At 48.2% G+C, this 23,589-nt stretch overlaps 1 protein-coding gene across 2 annotated transcripts in view; it reads right to left on the minus strand.

The window, feature by feature from the left end:
* DGLUCY (D-glutamate cyclase) overlaps positions 1 to 23,109 on the minus strand; it is a 75,509-nt gene extending 52,400 nt beyond the window's left edge. The window contains exons 1-2 of one of the 2 annotated variants that reach the window (XM_059373520.1): positions 22,886 to 23,109; positions 20,167 to 20,263 (exon numbers count right to left, since the gene is read on the minus strand). The gene's annotated coding sequence lies outside the window, so the exon portion shown is untranslated. The remainder of the gene's footprint in view (positions 1 to 20,166; positions 20,264 to 22,885) is intronic. The other variant, XM_059373521.1, reaches the window with a different exon arrangement.
* Positions 23,110 to 23,589: the final 480 nt, after the last annotated feature.

Genomic DNA, 23,589 nt, shown 5'->3' on the forward strand with positions numbered 1-23,589 from the left:
AGTTCAAGAAAAAAAAAAGAGGATTTTTTTTGTTGTTGTTTTTTGGTACCACCCTGGCAATTTTCCTGACACTTTGTGATTGTTTCATCATCAGAAATGATGATAAACAAGTATTGAAAAATTAAATTGTAATTAAACAAAATGTGACATATACCTTCAATGGAATAGTATTTAGCCGTCAAAAGGGAGGAAATTCTAACAGATGCTACGATAAGGATGAAGCTTAAAGACATTAGGATGAGTAGGGCACCTCAACGGTGTAGTTGACTTGGTAGTCGACCGAGCATCTGACTTGGTTTCGGCTCAGGTCCTGATCTCAGGGTCGTGGAATTGAGCCCTGCATCAGGCTCCACATTCCGTGCAGAGTCTGCTTGGGATTCTCGCTCACTCTCCCCTTGCCCCTCCCACTTGTGCTCTCTGTCAAGTAAATAAGTAAATCTTTAAGGGAAAAAAGGCACTATGATAAGTAAAAAAAGCCCACCACAAGGGACAAATACTGTATGATGGCACTTATAAGAGGAACCTGGAATAGTCAAATTCATAAAGACAGAAAGTAGAAGGGTGGTTGCCAGGGGCTGAAATGGGGGCAATGGGAAGTTAGTATCTATCGGGAACAGACTGTAAGTCTGGGATGATGAAAAGTTCTGGAGATGGAGAGTGGTGATGGTTGTAGGACTACATGGATGTCTTCAATGTCACTGAACTGTACATGTAAAACTGGTTAAGAGAGTAAATTTTATGTTCTATCAGTTTTACTACAACATGAAATGTAAATTGAACAAAGGAAACTGTGATTGTTAAGGTGCATTCACATTAAATGTTCAGTTTCTGACTGTTGCTGTGAACAGTGACACAGGTGTCGGTATGTGTCTTGAATTCAGTGTCAAATATTCTCCAGCTCAGGCTTCCTGTTCCAGCTCCATGAGAAAGAGCGTATCTTGGAAAAGGAAAATTTTCATGTCTATGCTTCACATGGCCAAGCAGTAACTTTAAGACTCTGTAGAAATTTAGAAAAAACTCTCTGCCAAATTGTGAATGTCCATTCTTAGAGAGTTATAGAATATTTGAGAGCTCATTCTTCAAAGTAAATCTGCTTTCGGTTACTTAGCTAAATAAAGCAACCCAACCTAGTGGCAGAACTCCAGGTATGAGATTGCTATGGGCAAACAAGGCAAACCCTTCTGTTTCATAGTTTGCTTGGCCCTATAAAACTAGAACTTGCGTGTCTGCGTATTTAATACGGAGGTACTGGAATGCTCTGTGGGAGCAAATTCCCACAGCCATTAAGTGTGACACAGCCACCCAGATGCAGGTTAAGTATACGATGTTAGTACCAGTAAATGCTGTCACATAGTTCCATGGGTGAATACTAGGGATAAACCTAACAGTTGCTTTAATGTCTAGCTAGCTATTCACTGCACAGCTCAACCAATGGCATGACCTACAAGCCTACTTTAGAGTCTCAGTGGGCACAACTCGCTGGCTGGAGGAGCTGGTGGCTCCACGCACTTCCAGCACTGGGAAAGGTCTTGCCTAGTGGTAATACTCTGGCACGGTATAAAAGAAGATACGGTGACCCAAACAGAAAAGCCCTTTGACACTTGGGGCCATGGTCCCTTTGTGTCAAATGCCAGATATGCCAGAAGAAACTTTTTTTTTTAAGGTTTTGTTTATTATTTGTTAGAGAGAGAGAGAGAGAGAGAGCACGAATGCATGAGCTCGAGCAGGGGGAGAGGCAGAGAAAGAGAGAAAGGGAGGAGGAGACTCTCTGTTGAGCAGGGAGCCTGATGTAGGGCTCCATCCATGGGCCCTGCAATCATGACCTGAGCTGAAGGCAGACACCTGACCGACAGAGCCACCCAGGATCTCCAGGATAGACCCTTCTTTAGTGCCTTCCAGTTCTATGGTTTTCATAATCTGTAACTACTTGGCAATAATTTATGAGTTGATGGAAGTATTGATTATTAAAGGTTTTTTTTTTTTTTTAATTCCTTTGTTAGGGGCGTGTGTGTGTGTGTGTGTGTGTGTGTGTGTCTTTGAGAGGAAAATTGACTTTAGTTGGTCAGTTCTTGGAATGATTGGTCTGAGAACCATACATGAGTCCAGAATTATACTTGCCCTTCCCTCAAGGAAGCATGCCACCTGACAGCGTACTTGTACGGCAACAAATACTATAAGACTAGAGCCCCGTTCCAGAACAGATATTTTGGGGCAGCTGGAATAACACAAGCCCTTTAGACTTAACCCTCTTACGCCAGGCCCAGTACAATTCAGGTTTAAAGGACATAAGTATCTACGAGTCACATTTCAGAAGGCACTGTAATTGGTGTAAACCCAAGTAAAAATGAGCTAAGCTTGGACCCGTCTCATTTACGTATGTCTCCCGAAGGCTGTGTGGAGATGGTTGTGTGAACACCCCGGATGGCCTGGCCCGCTGTTTCAAAGGGCCTTTCCGTCCCATTAAGGCTGTGTCCATAAATAGTCAAGGCCGGGCCTCGGTCCTGATGGCCGGAGCTTTCACAAACTGAAAACCACGCTCTCAGACGGGATGATGCCCTTCCCTGTTCTCGGTCGTGGCTGAGATTCTCGGAGGTTTCCTTTTATGAGTATTCCTGACACCAGCCATTCGGGACCCAGAGCCCACAACGCAAGCTCCTTGTTGCTCATCGCAAGACACCGAGTTTCACGCCGGTCCCACATATGGGCAGGATGGGGACCCTGCAGGGGACGGCGCGCTGCCGATGGCAAGGCGTTAGTTCAGAGGCCGCTGTTGGCCTTGGTGCTCCCCGTGCTGGGCAAAGGCCAAGCCCCCGAAGGGGGTCCAGTGGGATCCCCCAGAGAAAAGGCCCCCACTGGTGCCCTTGGATGGATGCCAACTGAGACCTCGGACAGTCACAGGGAGAGAGTTCGGAGCCTCCGCGGGCCAGCCTCCTGAGGCGCCTTCTCCCCTCACCGAGCGGCTGGCAGGTGTGCCAGGCCCCTGGGGGGTCCTGGCGGGCGGGCAGCCAGCACACAGCCGAAGCCCGGGCTCCCCAGCTCTCGGTGCATCTCCATGGGAACAGCTTGGCAGCCCCACACTAGGCGGGGTGCCCCATCTATTTCTATGGTACCTGTCACCATGGCACCTACTTGCTCTGAAAAACACAGGCTAAAAACAGAACCTGAAGGAAAGGGGGGCAATCCACTTCCGCAGTCAGTGCCCTTCTCCCGCAGCTGGTGTCAGACCTTTCGTGTGCTCACGCAGACCTCACGCTTTCCCGGTTTCCGCGATTTTGTTGGAGGTGGCTTTGAAAAATAAAAGCCTTGGTCTCAGCATCCGCCTCATCTTGGGGGTGATGTGGCGCGAGGCTCCGGGGAGTTTGCGCTCCACTTGCCCCGGGGGGTAAAACTCCCAGGCCCAGGCAGCCTCTCTGACATGGCTCCTCCCAGGGTTTGTTCGAGGCCTCCTGGGAGGTGTTTGGGGAAGGCGGGAAAGTGGGGTACAGGGGAGAGGGGTGGTGACATCCGTGTACCCAGATGACCCAAGAAAGGACACACGCTTCTTCCAACAAAGTGGACCACGAGCTTCTCTGGGAGCACCTGAGACACTCTCTTCAGGGGGGGATCCATGAGGCCAAACAGCTTCCCAGAAGGTTTTCCTGAAGTTAAGGGCCATCCTTTCCAGTCCAGGCCTCACACCAGGCTGTGGAGCCCAGCAGAGTATGAGTCTGAACCCTGCTTCGGGCACCTGCCAGCCCTGTGACATCTGTGGGGCCACCTCTGAGCACTGGGTTCATGTGCTCATCTATGACACGGGGAGCAGAAGACAGCCCTCAGGGACAAGCCACTTCCTGTGACCTCAGCCTTCACGGTCCTTCCTCGGTTTGCCCAGCTATGAAATGGGGGCATTGCCAGCCTTAAGAGCTTTGCAAGTGTGGAGGAAACCCTGTGCGTAGAGCACCTAGCAGAGAACGCAGAGCTGCTCGAGAGGAAGCTGTGAGGAGGGGGGCGGCGACAATGTGACAAAGGCCAGAACAGGGTGTTCAGCTTGCCCTATTTCTCCCCAACCTGATTTCCTGCCTCCGGCTTGGTGGGGCTGGTATGAGCAGGACCCCTGGGCCTGAGTTGCCCCCTGCCTCCAGACCCCCACCTTCCTCAGTGTCCTTGGGCACACACGTGGCTGAGGACAAGCTCACCTTTCACAGCAGGTGTCGCCAGCAGAAGGCTCAAGAGCCTAGCATTTACTGGGACACACAGGACAATGAAATCCGCCTGAACCGGAGAAAATCCCAACCCAGTTCTCTGCTTGTGGGCTTTTGGAGTCAAGCAGCCCCTGGGGACTCAAATCTCCCCTCTGCCTATCTGTTGCCCGAGTGACTCAACTTCCCTTCCCTTTCCTTCACCATCCGTGAAATGGGGTCGCGCTTCCTGTCTCATTGGGGCACTTCCTTCTCCTTGGGGCACTCAAGGAGAAGAGGCAGGAAGAGCCTCCAGCCCAGACTCAGCACCTGGTGGGCTCCCCTCTTCTCTGTTCCCCCACTGAATGTTTTAAGGTGAAGTAAATACTCTCTTTAAGGAATTAAGGGTTAGCCTTTATAATAGAAGGAAACCGGTGTGTTTCCTGAGTTTGCTGAGGTCCTGGTAGATGCTGAAACTCTCAAACTCAACCCAGGCCAGGCCTGGGGTTGGCATGGCTGACTCCGGGGCCTCTGGGGTTGGCACGGCTGCCCCCGGGGCCTCTGCTGGCTGCCCACCCTCACCACTGCCTCTCAAGAACACTCTGCCAAACAAAATGGTGGGCTCACTCTCACACATGTCTTACTTGTGCCTTTTTTCTTTTTTCTTTTTTTTAAGATTTATTTATTCACTGGGGGAGGGGGGAGGGGCAGAGGGGGAGAGAGAATCTTCAAGTCGACTCCCTGCACGGGACTTGATCTCAGAACCCTGAGATCACGACCTGTGTCAAAATCAAGAGTCAGATGCTTCCCTGACTGAGCCACCCAGGCGCCCCTACTTGTCCCTTTTATTTTGTAAAAGGAATTTCCCCGATGTAATCTCCCTACAATGCTTATCTCCCTCACAAGTCCCACCCCCCAAGAGGACGCACTTTCCACCTGAGGATTCATGTGCTTCCAAGAAACTGGACCCCCCTCCAAGGTGCTGGGGACCGAGCCTGTGGCCGGAGGTAAGGTGATCACGTATTTCCATCTCCCACGTCCAGGGAGTGGTTCATGGGGCCTCTGTGGGTCCAATCAGAAGGTCCCTGGGGACTGTCTTGCGAATGGGAAACAGAAGGTCCACAGGGGCTGTAGACGTGAGGCCTGGACCTCATCTAACTTTCCTAAGCAAGACCAGCTTCTGGGCAGAACAGACACGTGAAGGGTGACAGCCAAAGCCCCACTCAGACCCGGTGCTGGCGCCATGATGGCTTTAGAACCCTGGACGGCACTGCGTCTCAGATGGGCTCCCCCTCTGACTCTGTTGGGTCCGTAGGTCAATAAATCCCATTGGGTGTAAAGCAATTTGAGTTGGGTTTTCCATAACACGAGGAAAAATGCACCACGAACATGATTTCCTCTTGGGGGTTCCAAAGCAGCCATCAACCTTCAGGCCTCAGTTCCCAAGCTAGCTCTTGAAGAAGCCCAACGAATCCCATTACCTCCTTTCCCCTGGGATCCTGTGTGCTATTTATTTAGGACTCAACCATGCGTGGAAGCTTCACAATAAAACTGTCCCTATTTTCCCCACGGAGAACAATGAGGCCCCAGTGAAGTTTTCTCCATGGCTACCCGTTTATTCGTTGGTGAGATTGGGACTAGAAATGAGGACCCTGTGTGATAGGGAGGCTATGAGTAAGCTTTTATTCCTTTTTCTAAAAAGGACATTCATTTAATTCCCCAGTTAGGATTCTAACTTTTTTGAGTCCAAAGCCATTTTTTCTTCCTCTTTGGACCATCCATTGGAGTCACGTGGGATGTGTTTGTATCTCAGTGGCCAAGGGAACGTCCTACAGCCAGGAACACCCTGGCCAGGGGCTCAACGATGCCCGGAGATCTGCCGAGTTCTTTAAGAAGTACCAGGTGCTGGGCAAAGAGCTCGACATATGTATTCTCATCTTTAATAAATGGCTCACTGTATTTACATTATTCTTGGGCCCAAGGGCAAGTGGCCTTTCGCCAAGGCCTGTGAGCAGAACTGTTTGGACTGAAAGTATAAGCTCTCTCCCAAAGAACAAACACAGAGGGCAGGGTCCCTTACTATGGCACACGGAAGGGGCCAGGACTCTGGGTTCGATTTCTGGCTCTACTTCTTATTATCTGGCTGGTCTTGGGCAAGTTACTGTATTTGTGCCTTGGTTGTCTCGTTTGTCAAATGATGATCTAATCCCAACACCTCCGTGGGCTGTGGGAAGATTCCATTGTATCGAACACCCAGCGCAATGCCTGGCATTCTTTTGGCTCTGTTCTGTTCTATTTATTCTTTGCTGGGCATGAACCAGCTGCCGGTTCTCACATAGGTGTGTGTCCCACACCCTTGCTCCATGGATGCTGGCCAGCCCTACCCAGGAGCCAAAGAGATAGAAAAGTTCAAGGAAACATGGGCCACCAGGTAGGGAGAACTTTCCATCCCCTTCCTTGCCAAACATAGATTCGCAGCTGGAAAGCCAGAGCGTGCCGAGGAGGAATGGTTATGGCCCAAGCTGCTTTGTTTCACGGCAAGTTCATTGTGTTTGGATTATAACGAAGTGTTTCTCCTTTTGTCTCTGCCCAGCAAGCCGTGAACAGTTCCAGATCTGACAGCCTGAGCCCTCGGTCTAACTTATTAAAGAAAGGAAAGGGGATTTGCTGGGTGGTTCAGTCTGTATTTTTTCAATTAAGAGGTGACACTGTTCCTCCGAACAGTCAGACTCCCCCTGAGGTTTTAAGCATTCTCGTATAACCAGCACACACTTGCTCAGGGCTCTTTGTCAACTGACGGGGAATGTTCTACCTCTTTTGGTAAATGAGAGGCACTTCTCTGTGGCTAAGGCGGGGAGTGGGGCAGGGAAGCCCGAGGGACAGGAAGAGATAAAATGCCCTACATGTTATCACTTCTTTTCATCTCCTCCTGTATTCAGTGAAGGCGGGTCTGCCCAGCATTTTGTTCCACCCCAGGATGAGGCTTCTGGTTAAAGACTTCTGTTAAATGGTTCTTTGTTTCTGCTGGAAGCAGTTCTCTATCTGTTTATGGGAGGCGGCACTCTCAAAGTATAGATCCCCAGGACACAGTGCTTGATAAAATTGCAAACTTCTGGCTCCATAGGATTCCCACTGATTGAGATGCTAACCAAAGATGGGAGAACCTTGGGTTGCAGATGAAGAGCTTGGGTTTTACAGTCAGATCAGTATGGACTAAATCCCAAGCTTCAGCTCCACTCCCTACTACCTATAGACCCTGCCCAGGTTATGTAATCTCTCTGGGTCTCAAGATCATCACTTGCGCAAGGGGAATGCTGAACACTCAAGAGGTATGGTGCTTCTGTGGTTATTGCAAGGATGCAGCAAGATAATGCTTGTTTAACCATGCTTGCCGTCTAGTAAACATTCACTGCATGCTAACTCCTCTTTTTATATAATACTGCATACAAAAAGTCTCAGGAGCTTATTATGTACAAGAAATAAACTTGGCCATCACAACCAGTGTTAAGAGTCTACCAGTACAGGTTTTGACAAGTCTGCAGACCAGCAACCGGACAGGGAGGTATCATGATCCACAGGAACTCTACCAGGACTCACAGCAAATTCTCAACAACGAGCCAGCCAGGAGAGGGCAGCAAGAGAGAGCCAGAGTCTTACTGTAGCCTTTCCAGTCACCATGCCTGAATGTTAGAGGCATTTGGTGTGGTCCAGGTTGGTACTAGTTTGAAAAGACACCAGATCTGGTGGGTGGAGACACAGTAGTGTGAATTTCACAGCTGGGTGGTGTACATTAGCATGGTGGGTGGTGACTATGTTTCTGACTCAGCACCTCCAAAGATATTTACTTTAAGAAATCACACAGGCATCACTCTATTGTAGGAAACAGGAAAACTTCATTGAGATGAGGTGGTAATCTAAACCAGGGACTGGCAAATTCTTTTGCACAGCCTGTGAGCTAAGAATGGTCTTTATATTTTTTAAGCATTGTTAAAAAAAGAGGAGGAGGGGAAAAATATCAATAGCAAAGAACAAAATAAAAATAATAAAATAGACAAGTAACAAAACCAAGAATATTGCGAGAGTTCATTTTTTCTGTCAACTTGATTGGGTCATGGGGTGCCCAGAGATTAAACATTATTTCTGGGGTATCTGTGAGGATGTTTCCAGATGAGATTAGCATTTGAATCAGTGGGCTGAGTAAAGCAAACTGGCCCTCATGGGTGGATATCATCCAGTTCCTGGAGGGCCTGAATAGAGTAAGAAGCAGAGGAAGGGAGATCTGCCTTTTGCCTGACAGTTTGTGCTGACACACTGGTCTACTCCTGCCTTCTAATTAGGACCTCACCCCTGGTGCCCCAGGTTCTCAAGCCTCTGGACTCGCTTAGACTGAAAGTATACCGTTGGCTTCCTTGGGTTTCTGGCTTGCAGATAACAGACTGTGGGACTTCTCAGCCTCCACGATCCCTTGAGCAATTTCTTATATATTATACATAAGATACAGTAGATAATACAGATATAGTTCCTATTGGTTCTGTTTCTCAAGACAAGAAAAAAAGAACAAAAAGCCCCACAGCATACTTAATGAGAAAATGTTGAGAGCACTTCCTTTAAGATCTGGAACAAGGCCTAGGAAGTCCCATTATCAGCACATTATACTGGTCGGCGTAGTAGAACACGGGGGAAAAAGCAAATTGAAATGTGGAAGGATTGGAAAGGAAGGACAAATACCCTTGCCGCTCTTAGGATTGTCTGGATGGAAAACCCAGCGTGATCTACAAATAAATTATTAAAATTGGTATGAGAGCTCAGGAAGTTTTCTGGATACAAAAGCAATATGTAGAAGTCAGTTGCATTTCTATTTACCCGTAACTGTTAGGAAATATAATTTAAAAAGATACCACCTATAAGAGCATGAGCAAATATCAACCCTTCAGAGTAAATCTAACAGAACATGAGAAAGCCGTTATGGAGAAAATTGTAAAACTTTACTGAAAGGCTTTAAAGGACCCAAGTAAGTGGAGAGACAGTATGCTCGTGACAGAAAGAGTCAATCTTATAAATATATCAGTTATCCCCAAACTGATATACATATTCTAGGCAATTCCAATCAAAATATGAACAAGATTTTTAAAAAGATACTCAACGAACTGATGCCAAAGTTTATTTGGAAGGGCAAAGGGCCAGGAAATGCCAGATCATTTTTTAAAGGACAGACACGTATGGCGGCAGAGGACATTTCCTTGATCAGATCTCAAGACTTCTTAGAAAACCATAGCAATTAAGAATAAATGAAAGAACTCCCACAACTCAAGAGCAAAAACAAACAAGCTGAAAACAAGCAAAAATAATACAAGAAAAACAAAACCTCAACCCAATGAAATAATGAGAAAGGACTTGACAAGACATTTCTCCAAAGAATTATATAAAGAGCTAATAGGCACATGAAGAGATGCCCAAATCACTAACTGTTACAGAAATGCAAAGAAAAACCAAATAAAATGCTGTTTCACGAGTGCCTGGGTGGCTCAGTTGGTTGAGCATCTGACTTGTGGTTTTGGCTCAGGTCAGGATCTCAGGGTCATGGGATCAGGCCCCACATCAGGCTCCACACTTGACCAGGAGTCTGCTTAAGACTCTCTGTCCCTCTCCCCTGCTCTCCCTCTCTCAGTATCTATTTAAAATAACTAAATACATCTTTTAAAAAATACCATTTCGCTCCACCACCCATTAGGATGGCTGTTATTAAAAACAAAACAATACATAAAAACTGAAAATATCAAGTGTTGATGAGGATGTGGAGAAATTGGAACATTTGTATATTGCTGGTAGAAATGGAAATGTAAGATGGTATAGGTAGCCTTTGTGAAAACAGTATAGCAGATACTCAAAATCATTAAACATCAAACTACAGCCCCACTTCTGGGTATGGATCCAAAAAGAATGGAAAGCAAGAACTCAGACATTTGCACATCTATGTTCTTAGCGGCATTACTCAACAGCCACCGTAGGTGGAATAGTCACAATATTATTATTTGCAATATTCTATAATAGGTCCAGTGATGGATGAATGGATAAACAAAATATGGTACATGCATATAACGGAATATTCCCAAAAGGAAAGACATTCTGACACGTGCTACCTGGATGAACCTTGATGACATTGCACTTGTGAAGTAAGCCATACACAAATCCCATGTGATTCCACTTATTCCACTTTCTAGGGCTAGGAAGAGTGGGAAATGGGGAATTATTGTTTGATGAGAACAGAGGTTCAGTTTGGGATTCTGACAAAGTTCCGGAGATGGAGGGTGTTCATGGTTGTATATTAAGTGAATGTACTTAATGCCACTGAAATGTGTACTTAAAAATGGTTAAGATGGTAAATTTGAAGTTATGAATAGTTTACCACATTTTTTTAAAAGATTGGGTGAGGGGTGCCTGGGTACCAAGTCAGCTGGGCGTCTGACTCTTAGTTTTGGCTTGGGTCATAGTCTTGGGGTTATGGGACAGAGCCCCACATCTGGCTCCACTCAGCATGGAGTCTGCTTGAGATCCTCTCTCTCCCTTTCAAGACAGAAAGTTTGGGAGCTTAGAGGGAAAAAAAAAACAACCACTCACACATGGAAAGTTGATTTCTGATGGAGAGGACATTGCAAATAAATGGGGAAGAAAGTAAAACTGGGAGGCAAGCATCTTATAGCAAGCACAAAAATCAAATCCAGGTAGATTAAATACTTAAAACACGAAAGATTTAACACTAAAATATGAAAGACAAAATAAGAAATTCTTAGAAGACAGTATCAGGAAATACCTTTATGACTCAGCTTGGTAAAGGTATCTTGGATAAGAAAAAATCTCACATGAAAATGAACAGCTTCTGTTCAAGTCACCATAAATAAAATGCAAAGGCAATTCCAAGCTGCAGGTAGATACCTGAACGTACAGAACTGATACCAGATTATAATCCTGTAAACCCTTAAAGAGCTCTTAGGAATCAATTTAAAAAATATCAACAGTCCATTCAAAAATAGGCAAAAGACATAAACAGGGCATTTCACAGCAGAGGAAAAGCAGATGATACATAAAAATTACAACCATAAGGAGCCATAGACCACGCCCATGCAACTGACAAAAATTAGAGTTGACAAGAATGAGATCAACCAAAACACTACCACTGACCACCATTGGAAGTGTAGATTATTACAATCTCTTGGGGAGCTGGTGGGGGGTGGGGATTAGCATCATCCAGGAGACTTGAAGGTGCAAGTGCCCTTCAGATTGGCCATTCCACGCATGGGTATGCACTCGAAAGAACAGAAGAGCTCCACGCAGTATGGGATACTCCCACAGCGGACTAGTATGTAGCAGTAAAAATGAACTACAGTGGGGCGCCTGGGTGGCTCAGTCATTAAGCATCTGCCTTGGGCTCAGGTTGTGATCTCAGGGTCCTGGGATCGAGCCCCATGTCAGGTTCCCTGCTCCGTGGGAAACCTGATGCTCCCTCTTCCACTCCCCCTGCTTGTGTTCCTGTTCTCTCTCTCTCTGTATCAAATAAATAAATAAAATATTTAAAAAAAAAGTACTACAGTGTCTTGCATCAACAGTAAGGAATCTCTAAAATGTAATGTTGGATGAAAGAAGTTACAGAAGAATATGTATTGTATTCTATAATATAGCATTAAAGTAGGCATCCACGCTCTGCAAGACCAAATAATATACTGCTAGAGATTTAAGTGTGTGCATGCATGTGTGTGTGCGTGTGTGTGTATGTGTGTGTGTGGGGGGAGTGAAACTATAAAGGAAAGCATGGCAGACGAATTCTGTGTAGGTGCTCCCTGATAGAGAGAGGAATATTGACTGGGGAGGGACATTCTGAGGCTTCTAAGAAACTCACACTGTTCTATTTCTTAATTTGGGAGGTGGGGATGCAGGTGTTTGTTTTGCTATTCTTTAAGATGAACATATGGCTTATAAGTATGCATGATACATTTCACAATTTTAAAAAATAACATAAAAGATAAAGAGCCTCTCCGTGATGATTAAGGATGCAGGAGAAAAGTCAAATCCTCTGAAGGGCAGGCAAAGGCAGGGCAGGCTGTCATACTCTGGACCAACAGGAAAATGTAGACCGAGAAGGCTTAATTTCTGAACATCTATTTTGGCCTCTCAAGCATTTTTCCCTTTCTTTTTTTTTTTTTTTAAAGATTTTATTTATTTATTTGACAGAGAGAAATCACAAGTAGGCAGAGAGGCAGGCAGAGAGAGAGAGAGAGGAGGAAGCAGGCTCTCCGCTGAGCAGAGAGCCCGATGCGGGACTCGATCCAGGGACCCTGAGATCATGACCTGAGCCGAAGGCAGCGGCTTAACCCACTGAGCCACCCAGGTGCCCCCATTTTTCCCTTTCTGAAACTGCCTTTCCCTGCAACCCAGAGGGGCTGTCTGGTGGGCACGCAACTCAGGACAGTTAATTAGGGTACCTCCTCTCGTCTGGCTTCTGTGATTAATATAGGGATGAACAGAGGTCCCAAGCCAGCCCAGTCAGAGCTGTCCATGTCTCTCTGTTGGAAAATCAAGAAAGAGGTAACATTGCTATATGTAATGCATGGTGAGCCTAGAGCTCCATGAAATCAGCCTGAAAATGAAGCCAGCAGAGAGAAAAGCAGAAATGAGGACTGGAGAGTCACAGAGGGGCAGAGAGAGGGTAAGAGACAGACAAAGTCCTCATCCTGTCATTTGAGTGCCTTGATCCAGCTATTCCTGATTCCCATCATGGAGACAGTTGTGGATCCAGCTGTGATAAAAAACGTGCTGTGTAGCACAGAATTTTGTATCAGGAGCAGGGGTTTGCAAGTGACAAGCCCTAATATGTGGCATGGGCCGTATTGGGGTAGGGAGCGGAGCAGTGTGGAGCTCCCCCTCCCTGACGAGGAAGTGAGCAGTGTCTGATATGTGGAGCAAAGCTGCTAAACCCTCTCCTGTTGAGTCTGGGGATTCAGACTACAACACTCAGTGAGTTTGGAAATTCAAAGACCTTGTTTTTTTAAAAAAAAAAAAAAAAAAAGCCAGGTAATGGGTGTGCGATGGCTACATCTTCAGTCTTTTAAAAATATTTTATTTATTTCTTTATTTAAGAGAGAGAGAGCACACATAAGTCAGGGGAAGGGCAGAGATACAGACTCCCCACTGAGCAGGGAGTCCGATGTGGGACTCAATCCCAGGACCCTGGGGTTATGACCTGAGCCAAAGGCAGACGCTCAACTGACTAAGCCACCCAGGTGCCCTTCTTCTGCCTTTAGAAAGGTACTCTTAACAAAAAGATACACTTGAATCTCAGCTCACCTTTCTGAAAGCAGGGAAATGGGAAAACAGAGCCACAAGATCCTCCTTGTGCCTGTGGCCAGTAATTCAACTGAGCTGGGAACCAGAACACCGTCTTCTGGTATTGCAAAAGTCAGATCCCTGCATGGGGCTAAGGTTGGTGCCTGCACAGTCTGGAAGAAGGAAAACACAGTGGGAGATAAGAGAGGAAGGCTGGAGAGGGCTTCTTCCCAGCAGCTCTTGCTGGGCCCTCCCAGTCTAGCCAAAGTGACTATTCCCCACAGTGTGGACTGATTCCATTGGGAAAGAGCCTGAGGGCAAGCAGGCTGATTAGCCCTGCCCCCCTCCAAAGCCTCCCCTGCCCCGCTACCCAGTGTGTCCAGGGCAGAGGCCAAACAGCTGTAAACCTAAATGAGAGCTAGGGAAGAGCAGAGCCCAGAGATGATGTTAGCAGACAGACAGGGGTGAGGACAGGATCCAGATTCCAGAGCCTGACTTGACTGGGCTCCAGTGCCGGTTGCCAGCTCACAGACTTATCAGAAAACTTACTGCTGGGGCACCTGGGTAGCTCAGTGGGTTAAAGCCTCTGCCTTCGGTTCAGGTCATGATCCCAGGGTCCTGGGATCGAGCCCCACATCGGGTTCTCTGCTCTGCAGGGAGCCTGCTTCCTCCTCTCTCTCTGCCTGCCTCTCTGCCTACTTGTGATCTCTTTCTGTCAAATAAATAAATAAAATCTTAAAAAAAAAAAAAAAGAAAGAAAGAAAGAAAAGAAAACTTACTGCTCAGCAACTGTCTCGAGTTTAGAGACTCATACTGCCAGAGACACCCCCTCTAGCAAACCACAGCATGAGATTGCTCAACCGCTGGGGCCCAGCCTGGACCTCTGGGCTGAGAGCCTCGTAAAGGGCCTGCTGGAGGATACAGTCTCCAGAAGACACATCCTCTCTGATGCCACTCACGGAAAGCAGTGAGCCAGGGAAAGTCTTCCAGAGAGCAGAGCCCCAGGCACCCTTGGATGGTGGAGGAACTCCTGTCTTCCAGTAGGTAGGATCTGGCTTCTTGCCAGCCATCTTCTGCAGCCTGTTGGTGGAGTGATCACAACAGGCTGTTTCCCCCCAGTCCCTTTGTTCAATGCCAAGTGGCTTTTCTTCCCAGGGTCTTATTTTGTTTCTGCCACCATTAAAGGATGCCGGGGTGTTGAACTTAATCGCTAGCTGTCAGCTGACAGATTCTTAACAGTAACATCCAGACCCGACCAAGACGAATGTGCAGCCGCCAGCTCTGCCACAATGTGGGCAGCCCGTACCAGGCTGGGTGGCGCATTTCTGAAATGGTATGCTAGGCAGTCAAGGGGTACAGTGCAGTGGTTATCTATTAGTTTCTTTCTGCCCTGTAATTAGTTTACTTATGTTCTCCCCCCCCACAAAAGTATGTCTAAGTCCTAACTCCCAGCACCTCTGAATATGAATTTATTTGGGAAAAGGGTCTTTGCCGATGTAATTAAGGGAGGGATCTCCAGAAGAGATCGTTATAGATTAATCCAGTGGATCTTGAATTCAGTGATGCGTGTCTTTACAGGAGGATGAGACACAGAACGAGAGAAACCCAGAATGAGCAGCCACAGCCCAGTAGAGGCGGAGACTGGGAGGTTAGGGCAGTAAGCCAAGACTGAAGACTGCCGGGGGCCAGAGAAGCTGGAGGAGGCCGGGAAGGGTAATCCCCTTGGGTCTTTGCAGGGAATGTGGCTCCGCCAACAACTTGCCATCAGACTTCTGCCCTCCAGAACGGCGAAATAATATATTTTTGTTGTTTTTAGCCACCAAATTGTGGAAATTTATTGTGGCACCCCCGAGAAACTCATTCACGCCCAGACATTTGACTGTCCCTCCCCCAGCGGGGCTGTCAGTCACTCCCTCAGACCCAGGGGACCTGTCAAAATGCCCCGTCCCCAAGATCACCTTGGTTGGTTTGGGGATGGTCACTCCAATGGACTATTCATCTGTCCCCAAAATTCGTATATGAGAATCCTAAACCCCAGGAGATGGGCCTCTGGGAGGTAATGACGTGATGAAGGTAGAGCCCTCGTGAATGGGATTAGTGCTTTTGTAGAGGAGACCCCACAGAGCTCCCTTTCCCCTCTGCCTTGTGAGGTCTTCATGAGAAGATGGCCATCTGCCAGCCAGGAAGCAGGCTCTATCCAGACATCAAATCTGCCAACATCTCGGTCTTGAATGTCCCAGACTCCAGAACCATGAGAAATAAATGTGTGTTGTTTAAACCCCTTGTTTGCGGTATTTTTGTTTTAGCACCCCAAACAGACTCAGACAGTCACACAACCCAGAGCAGGCCATCGGAGTTACCTTTTGTATTTGTATAGCTGTTGGGAAAGAAGAGTTTCTTGCCCTTAGATCGCCAGATACAAGGACAATTTCTCTCCCTCCATAGAAGGAGCTGCCCTGAGAAGAGAGCCAGCTGAGAAGGAAGCAGGGCCAAGGGGTAGGAAGGGAGAGGCTATCCCTGACCCTACAAACAAGCATAGCTAAATACAGATTTCCCTCTGGGACTTTTCGGCCAGTAAATTCATCTTTCTTACGTAAGTCGTAAGTTGGGACTGTCACTTGCAAACCCCGGGTCCTGATCTGCACATTCAGAGAGGTAGCTAAGCCCAACTGATCTCCTCAGCCACGGGGAGCCCAGACTTGGGGGAGCAGCATAAGTAGAGGTCTCCTCAGGTGACAGGGTTGAGGCTCCTGGCATCTCTGGCGCTCATGGTCTGGGCCACTGGACCAGGTCCAGTCCACCCAGCTGGACAGCCAGCCAGTGCCTTATCTGAAACGCTGAGGTGATTACCACAGACAGAATCCCAGTCATTCCAAAGAACAGATTTGGCAGCAAGTAAAGTTCAAGCATGGAGGTAAAATCGCATCATCACGAACAATGAAAGTTTCTGTAAAACATGAAGATTTGCTTCTACTGAACCACAGAATGTGAGCGAGATGCCAACAACGGATCTGGAGCACAAGGCGTTCCCTGGCCCGGGCAGCATCGCCTTCCACCAGTGCTTTCTCTAGCCTTCTGTGCTCCTTGCTGAGGAAAGTCACTGCTCACAGAAAGTCCAATCCACCACAAATTCACCAGCTGAGACCTGTTTCCTACCTGAAGTCTTAAATCCTGCTGAACCGTCAACCCCCCAGGCCAAATGCCATAACTGAAGGAATTCAGAAACCCCAGAGAATAAAGAACCCCTGGGCAAATGCAAAAATCCCATGTATTCTTACAACCCAGAGGAGGGATGGTGGTGTTGCTTTCTTTTGCTTAGCTCCTGGAGGGCAGATTAGCTCTGTCCTCAGCTTACTGGCTGTGCAGCTTCTACAAGTCTGATTGTCAAGGCCAAAGTGCGCTTCTATTAAAAAAATTGGATAAACCCTGAAGAATTTTTTTTTTTTTTTTTTTTTTTTTTACAAAGGACCTTAACCTGATGCCTCAGGCTTCCTGAGTGAGAGTTAGAAGTTTCTGAAAAAATAGTCCATTCCTTCACCATCTGTAGAGCACCTTCTATCTGCTGGCAACGTTCTTCCGCCCCGGAGCTGCTGATGGGGAGACTGGTGAGTGAGATCGTGAGAGCAGAACCAGCAGTCGTGGTCTGCGAGATGCTGCCTGAGCTGAGCTTTGACAGACAACTGGAAGTTAGCCCCAGGAGGAAGGTAGAAGAAGGCCCTGCTGGTGAAGGCATGTCCTGAGGCATGAACCTACAGCCCCTCGAGTGGTGGGCACACTTGTCGTCAAGATGGAGTGGGGACAGAAAGGTAGGCAAGAAATTACTTGGAAGGGTCAGGTGATTAACCGAAGGCACGTAAGCTTGATCGGAGGTCTCTGGGAGCCCTGAGGAGCAGGAGGATGCCCTGAGCCAAAGGCATTAGAGGGATGACTATGGCAGGACTCCAACAGAGGACAGGACTAGAGGTAGTCCCTCAAGAGTCCTTTTCTTTGCCATATCTGGGTGAGAAGCACTAAAGTCTTTCCCCAATGGTATGAGAATGGAGGAGAATGGTATGAGAATTACAGGAGTTGGAAGAGCTGGATTCACTGGAATTGTTACCAGATTGAAAGCAAAAGATGCAATGAGAAGTGGGATTCCAAGATAATGACTAGATTTCCTTGTTCTGGCACAGGCAGCTGGCGTAATGATACCATTCCTGAAAATTAGGGACATAAGAAGGTGGGTAAGTCTTGGAAGAGTCTGATGAGGAGTCTGGCTTTAGAATGTGAAGTGGGAGGAGCCTGGGGACAGCCACAGCAGCAGTCCATGAAAAACTGGACATTGAGGACCCAATGGCAGGACGGAGAGCAGGGAGGACACCAAGGGAGAAGGCAAGAAGAGGAGTGAGTCAGAAACCGAGGTGCAGGGGACATTCAGGGAATGAGTGGAACAGGAGGCCTCCATAAAGAGACCATAAGGAGATGGAAAACAGTGTCCAGCAAAGTAAAGTGGAAACCTAGAGAGCAGAGGCACCTCGAGAGAGAGGCTCAAAATGTGGGCGTGTGCAATAGTACCAATGTTCTAGACAGATGGAGTCACCTCCGGGAAGAAAAACACCAGCTGGACCTGGAGAATGGCTGGCTTTCATGACATCCATCTTGGCATTTGATCATGGGAACATATACTGGATCACAATGGGTGATGGAGGTCTGAATGTATAGGCGGACAGTGTTGACAGCTAGTGTAGACAATTCTTTCAAGAAGCTTGACTGTGAGGAGAGAGAGAAAGGGACACTGAAGGGAGAAGTCAGAGAGAAATACGGGATCAAGAACAGAGTCCTGTTCAGGCAGGAGAGACTGATGAGAATATCGGTAGACAAGAGGGTAATGACATGAGCAAGAGAACACAGAGGTGGGTTTCTGAGGGAGATGGGCATCAGCGGCACACAGAGAAGGTCATCCATTGGCAGGGGCGCACCCCTTTCCTGGTATGGCAGGAATGACCAGGGAAGATCTTGAGAATTTCTTGGGCCCTCAGTTTTGTTCAGTGTTATCAGTGGACAGGTTGGATCCTCTAATATGATAATGACCGACAAAGCAATGGAGGTTCAAACAGGGCTTGATGGAAAAGGAATAGTCAGGAGGAGACACCAAGGACCAAAAGGGACAGGAAAGGGTCTAGGGACACTTGGAAGGGTTTCCCAGCAGCCTTGGGAGCCCAGGACTCTAATGGTCCAGATGATGTGATGGACAATTCCTCCTATAGCAGTCAGAGTCCCAGGAAGGAGCAGGGTGATTTAGCTTGATAGACACACACAGAAGGATAAATGGGCAAGAGGGATGAGAGAAAGATGCAGATTAGAGTGAAATCCCAACCACCACAGTCAAGTGAAGCCAAACCCTGAGTTAATAGCAATCACTGGTCTAGGTGTTTAGCACAGGGGCCAGGTCACATCTGTGTGTAGGCTCGAGTCCCTCTTCAACAAAGACAGTGTCTGGGGGCAGACAGAATAAAAATGGAAAGAGCAGGAGTTTTAGAGTCAGGCAGACATGGGATTAAAACTGTCCCTACCATTTCCTTTACTGAGCTCACATTTTTGGTCCACAAAATAGGAAAAATACATGCTTTGCAGAATGTACAAGGATTAAATGAGACGGTTAACACAGAGCAAGCCTGCTAGGCTGTAGACTCCATCGGGTGCCTGTTTTGTTACTCAGGGCTCTGGGTCTGCCTTGAGCAGGTGCTTGGCACATGGTAGGGCCTCAACACATGCAAAGTTCCTCCTTCATCTGTTAGGCAATATACTTCAAACTACCTTCTCTGTCCCTAGAGAAGGGATTACTATTGGTATTCCCTTTTTTGGTCCATCCAAGCTGTTACTTGCAATGATAAGAATGGAACGTTGATCTTTACTTCCTTTCCTTCAACCAGGTTGCTATTGAACTCAGCGCTTTCAGAAACGCAGGCACCATGGAAGTTGACCTCTAAGACCACAGAACTGCCAGACCACATGGCTGCCCAACCACCCACCAAACATGTGGCTTGTTCACTTCATTACAGTCCTGTGGGCTCGTGGGTAATCTTTGATGATGTGGGGAGAAGGTTCCCTCTTCCACACATGCAAGGGTGGACTCCAGGAGAATGGAAGGAGCTGGGATCTTTCCTTCATCAGTTATCCCGGACTCAAGATCACAAGGAATAGTGACTCTCTGGAGACAACCTCTGGAGTATGAAATTGACATTGCAGGTTGGGGAAGTTGTTGAATGATCCAGAAGAAAGCAAACAAATAAACAGCCAATGCCAATGCTACCCTTGCTAGGAGGTTTGGGTGGTAAGGGGACAAGGCTGCCCAACCCAATGGACAGTCAGTCTGACATTCCAGCAGGAGATAACCACGCTATACCACCAGAGGTGTTTGTCTGAAACATAGAGCCAAGAGCTGCCCTGGATTTCACTAAAGAAGAAATCCAAGAGTAAATCAGGCATCCCTAAGAAGTGGAGCTCAGGTAGGCTGAGAATCTGGCAGCCTGAGTAGGCACTAGCCACTCCAGATTCAAGTCCAAAGCGCACCTCTGGGATGTTATGGCCCCATGACCGTGACCTGCTCTCAATTTCTGCCCTCCCTTTCTTCCTTTTAGTAAGAGAACTCCTACGTGTTCGTTGGGCACATTTAGTTAGCCCAGCTACAGACTACATTTTCCAGACTCACCGGCAGCTAAGTGTGCCCCAGTTCTGGTCAAAGAGCGATCCGAGCAGAAGGACCTGAATAGCTTCTGAGGGACGTCATCGAGAAGGGGGCTGTTTGCCTGCAGGCAGGAACAGAAGGTGGACATGGTTGAGAAGCTACAACTAGGGTGAAGAGGGGGATACCCTAGGCCCTGAAGGGGTGAGAAGAAACACAGGTCAAGGAACTTTGATTCCTGAATGACCCTACGGAGCAGAGTTGTTTCCTGTTCTGCTCTGACCTTCTACCTCCTGGCCAGTAGGTGAAAGGGAAATATACTTCTATCCTTTTGGAGCCAATGTATTTTGGGGTCTTTTGGTTACAACTTACTCTGTGCCCAAAGTCCTACAGAGCGTTTCCCAGAGATACAGATACTAACAGCTTGAGTACCCAGTGGGATATTTATTAAAAATTTATAGTGTACCAGGCACGATTCTAGACACCGTGCATATGTTATCTCATTTAATCCATCCAGTGCTCCTTAGATAAGGGCTGTGGTCTCATTTGACAGAAGGAGGCCCTGGGAGATACAATTCTTTGTCTGAAGATGCTTAGCTACTGAGTAGCCTAACTAGTAGTCAGACCAGTATCTGGATGGAGAGCCTACCCTTAGCCACTATGCTTTTCGGAGCAGAATGTCTTTAGTTCCATGCAGTGTAAAGGACACAGCTTACTTTTACTAACTTTTCTTCAAAATCATTGCAGAGCCAAGGCAAGTCATTTGGTTTCTGTGCTGTCAGTTTTCTCCAAGAGAACACAGGAAAGGGACCCAAACTATCGATCTCACAGAACTGCTGGAAGGAGAAAATGAACTCACATATGTTTAAGGAATGCTTTCAAAACTACCAAGTGTGGCACAGGTGAAATAGCACCTTAATGCAGGCCGGGAAATACTTAAAATCAAAATAAGAAAATGCACTCATGGTGTGCCTGGGTGGCTTGGTCGTTAAGCGTCTTCCTTTGGCTCAGGTCATGATCCCAGGGTCCTGGGTTCAAGCCCCCATCAGGCTCCCTGCACCGCGGGAAGCCTGCTTCTCCCTCTCCCACTCTCCCTGCTGTGTTCCCCCTCTCTCTGTGTCTCTGTCAAATAAATAAAATCTTAAAAAGAAAAAAAAAGGAAAGAAAATGCACTCAAATTTTTTTTAAAGCAAATGTCATCTAGCAATTTGGCAGATCGCCTGGAAAGGCTGTGGAATCTGCAAAGGAGAGGGGTATGTCTGGTTTTGTGCATCTGTCACCCTCAATGGAAAAGGGGAGAGATTAACTGAAATTCATTGAAAGAGAGCACACCTGTGTGCCTGGTGTGCACGCATGCAGTCACACACACACACACACACACACACACACACACACACACATAGTCCCATGCACACACACTCAATAGAAGGCTCGATATAAAAGAATCATTATTATTAAGACCAGGAGTAGCAGCAATTTGCAATGCCCATGGGAACTGGACAGGTACAGAGGTCGGGGAGTTGCGGTGGTGGGGGTGGGGGGAGGGCAGGCAATGTGTTTGCATGTGAGTGGGGACTGCTGTGTAAGTCTGGTGTCCAGGCCTCTGAGAGTCAAACATGAAATCTCCCATTTTCCAAGGAAGCTCCTATTAATCAATAAATAAAACACCTCAGAGGCCAGCAACTGATCTCTGGGACTTAGCCCTGCTGCCAGATGTCATATCTGACTCTTTCAGATGCTTCATCATCATTTTGGACAAGCCACAGTCGGCTCCTGACCCTGCCCTGCCCTTCACCCCAGGCCACCTTCCTCTTCCTTCTTCCTCATCTCCACTCCACCCCCTGGTAAAGCCAGCTTTCTCTTTGCTCCCTACTCTCAGACCTCCCCTTCCCTTCCTTCTAGAGCATACCCAGTGATCTTGAAGACACAAAGCAGCTTCCCTCCTCTGCGTGCCAATCAATGCCAACCTTCTCCTTTCTGCCAACATAATCTCAACCTGCTACCCGCCCCCAACGTATGATAATTTTTGCACACGGTCTCAGGAAGCAAGGCGGATTATAGTTAGCTCTCAATTGTCCGCAATGAAGGAGGGGGGGCAGGGAGACACAGATAACATGAGAGAAGAGACACTCCAAAGTCACAAGGCTTTGCCTTTAGCGTTTGGTGGCGCATGGCGCAAGGTCCGAAGCCTGTCACTGCAGCCCCCAGTGGAGACGGAGACAAGCCTGATAAGCCGTGGAATGGGACTCACAGAGCTCAGCCCCCCGTCGATGATCAGGCTCCTGCCTCCACGCCCCTTTCCCCCTCCTTCAAGAGCCCTGCCTAGGTTCAGGCCAACGGCCCCATGCCGGCCACAGCCCCCATGACCATCCCCGTTGTGGCCATTAGCTTCACTGCCGTGTCCCAGGCAAGCCTGAGGTCCCAAGACCGAGAGTTATACTGACAGGTTTCAGTTTTACTTTCTCTGCTTTCACAGGACCTTGGTTTTCTAGGGCATAGTGGCTTGGACCTCTAGGCCCCAGCAGGAGAGGGGACAGAATGAGAAACACCACCCACACCTGAGGGCATCAGGTGCTGCCTGTCAGGAGCTGAGCCCTGACCTTCAGAGGCTCCCCCCCAACCACCCCCGTGGGGAAAGAATTTCAGGGAACAGCCCCTGGGTGGTGGCGGCGCCGGGGGGCGGGGGGCATGTGTGTGCTGTCCTGGGGGGAGGGGCTGTGTCGTGTTCTGTGCCCTCCTGACTTACTGTTGGTTTGGGACGTCGTCGGGACTAGGGCTACAAACAGTTCCTCTCTTTGTTTCCACGCCTCGCAGAATGTGCGCTTCCCCCAAAAGGCATAAAGGTCCCCTTTCTTCGGCTCGCCCGCGCCACCGCGCCGCTGGGGCTGTTCGTGGGGCACGGGTCTGGGAGCCCAGGCCAGACCCAGCGCTGACCGTGGCAGCCTGCAGCCCGTGCTCACTTGGTCCCTGCCCTGGCGGGGTGGCCTCCCGAGGCCTCCTGGGCGGGCAGCCAGCTCCGGTTCTTAAAGTGGCAGAGCCTCCAATGGTGCTTCCTGCAGGAGTCAGCCTGCCCTCCCTGGAAAAGAGGACGTGGAATTCACGGGGCTTGGGGGAACTTTGAAAAGTCCTGATGCCTGAATGGCAGCCCCAGAAACTGTGATCCAGGAGTAGGGCTGAAGCACTGTCCCGGAGATTCTAATATGCACTGAGTCTTGGGAATCACCCCAGCACTTCTTGGACCTCAGTGTGCTCAGGGACCATGAGCAGATCCCCTTCAAAGGCAGATTCCGATCCAGAAGGTAGACGGCCAAGGTTCTGCATTTCCATCCAGCTTCACAGACCACGCCCAGGGGATGGTGGTGTCAGTACCCTGCCGCCCCCATGGGGAGTCCGGGACCTCCTCCCTCACCGAGGCCAGCTGTTGTGAGGGTTCACCGAAGAAGGGCTCAG

The sequence above is a fragment of the Mustela nigripes genome, chromosome 13, assembly GCF_022355385.1.
Source record: "Mustela nigripes isolate SB6536 chromosome 13, MUSNIG.SB6536, whole genome shotgun sequence".
In the NCBI taxonomy this organism is placed as follows: domain Eukaryota; kingdom Metazoa; phylum Chordata; class Mammalia; order Carnivora; family Mustelidae; genus Mustela; species Mustela nigripes.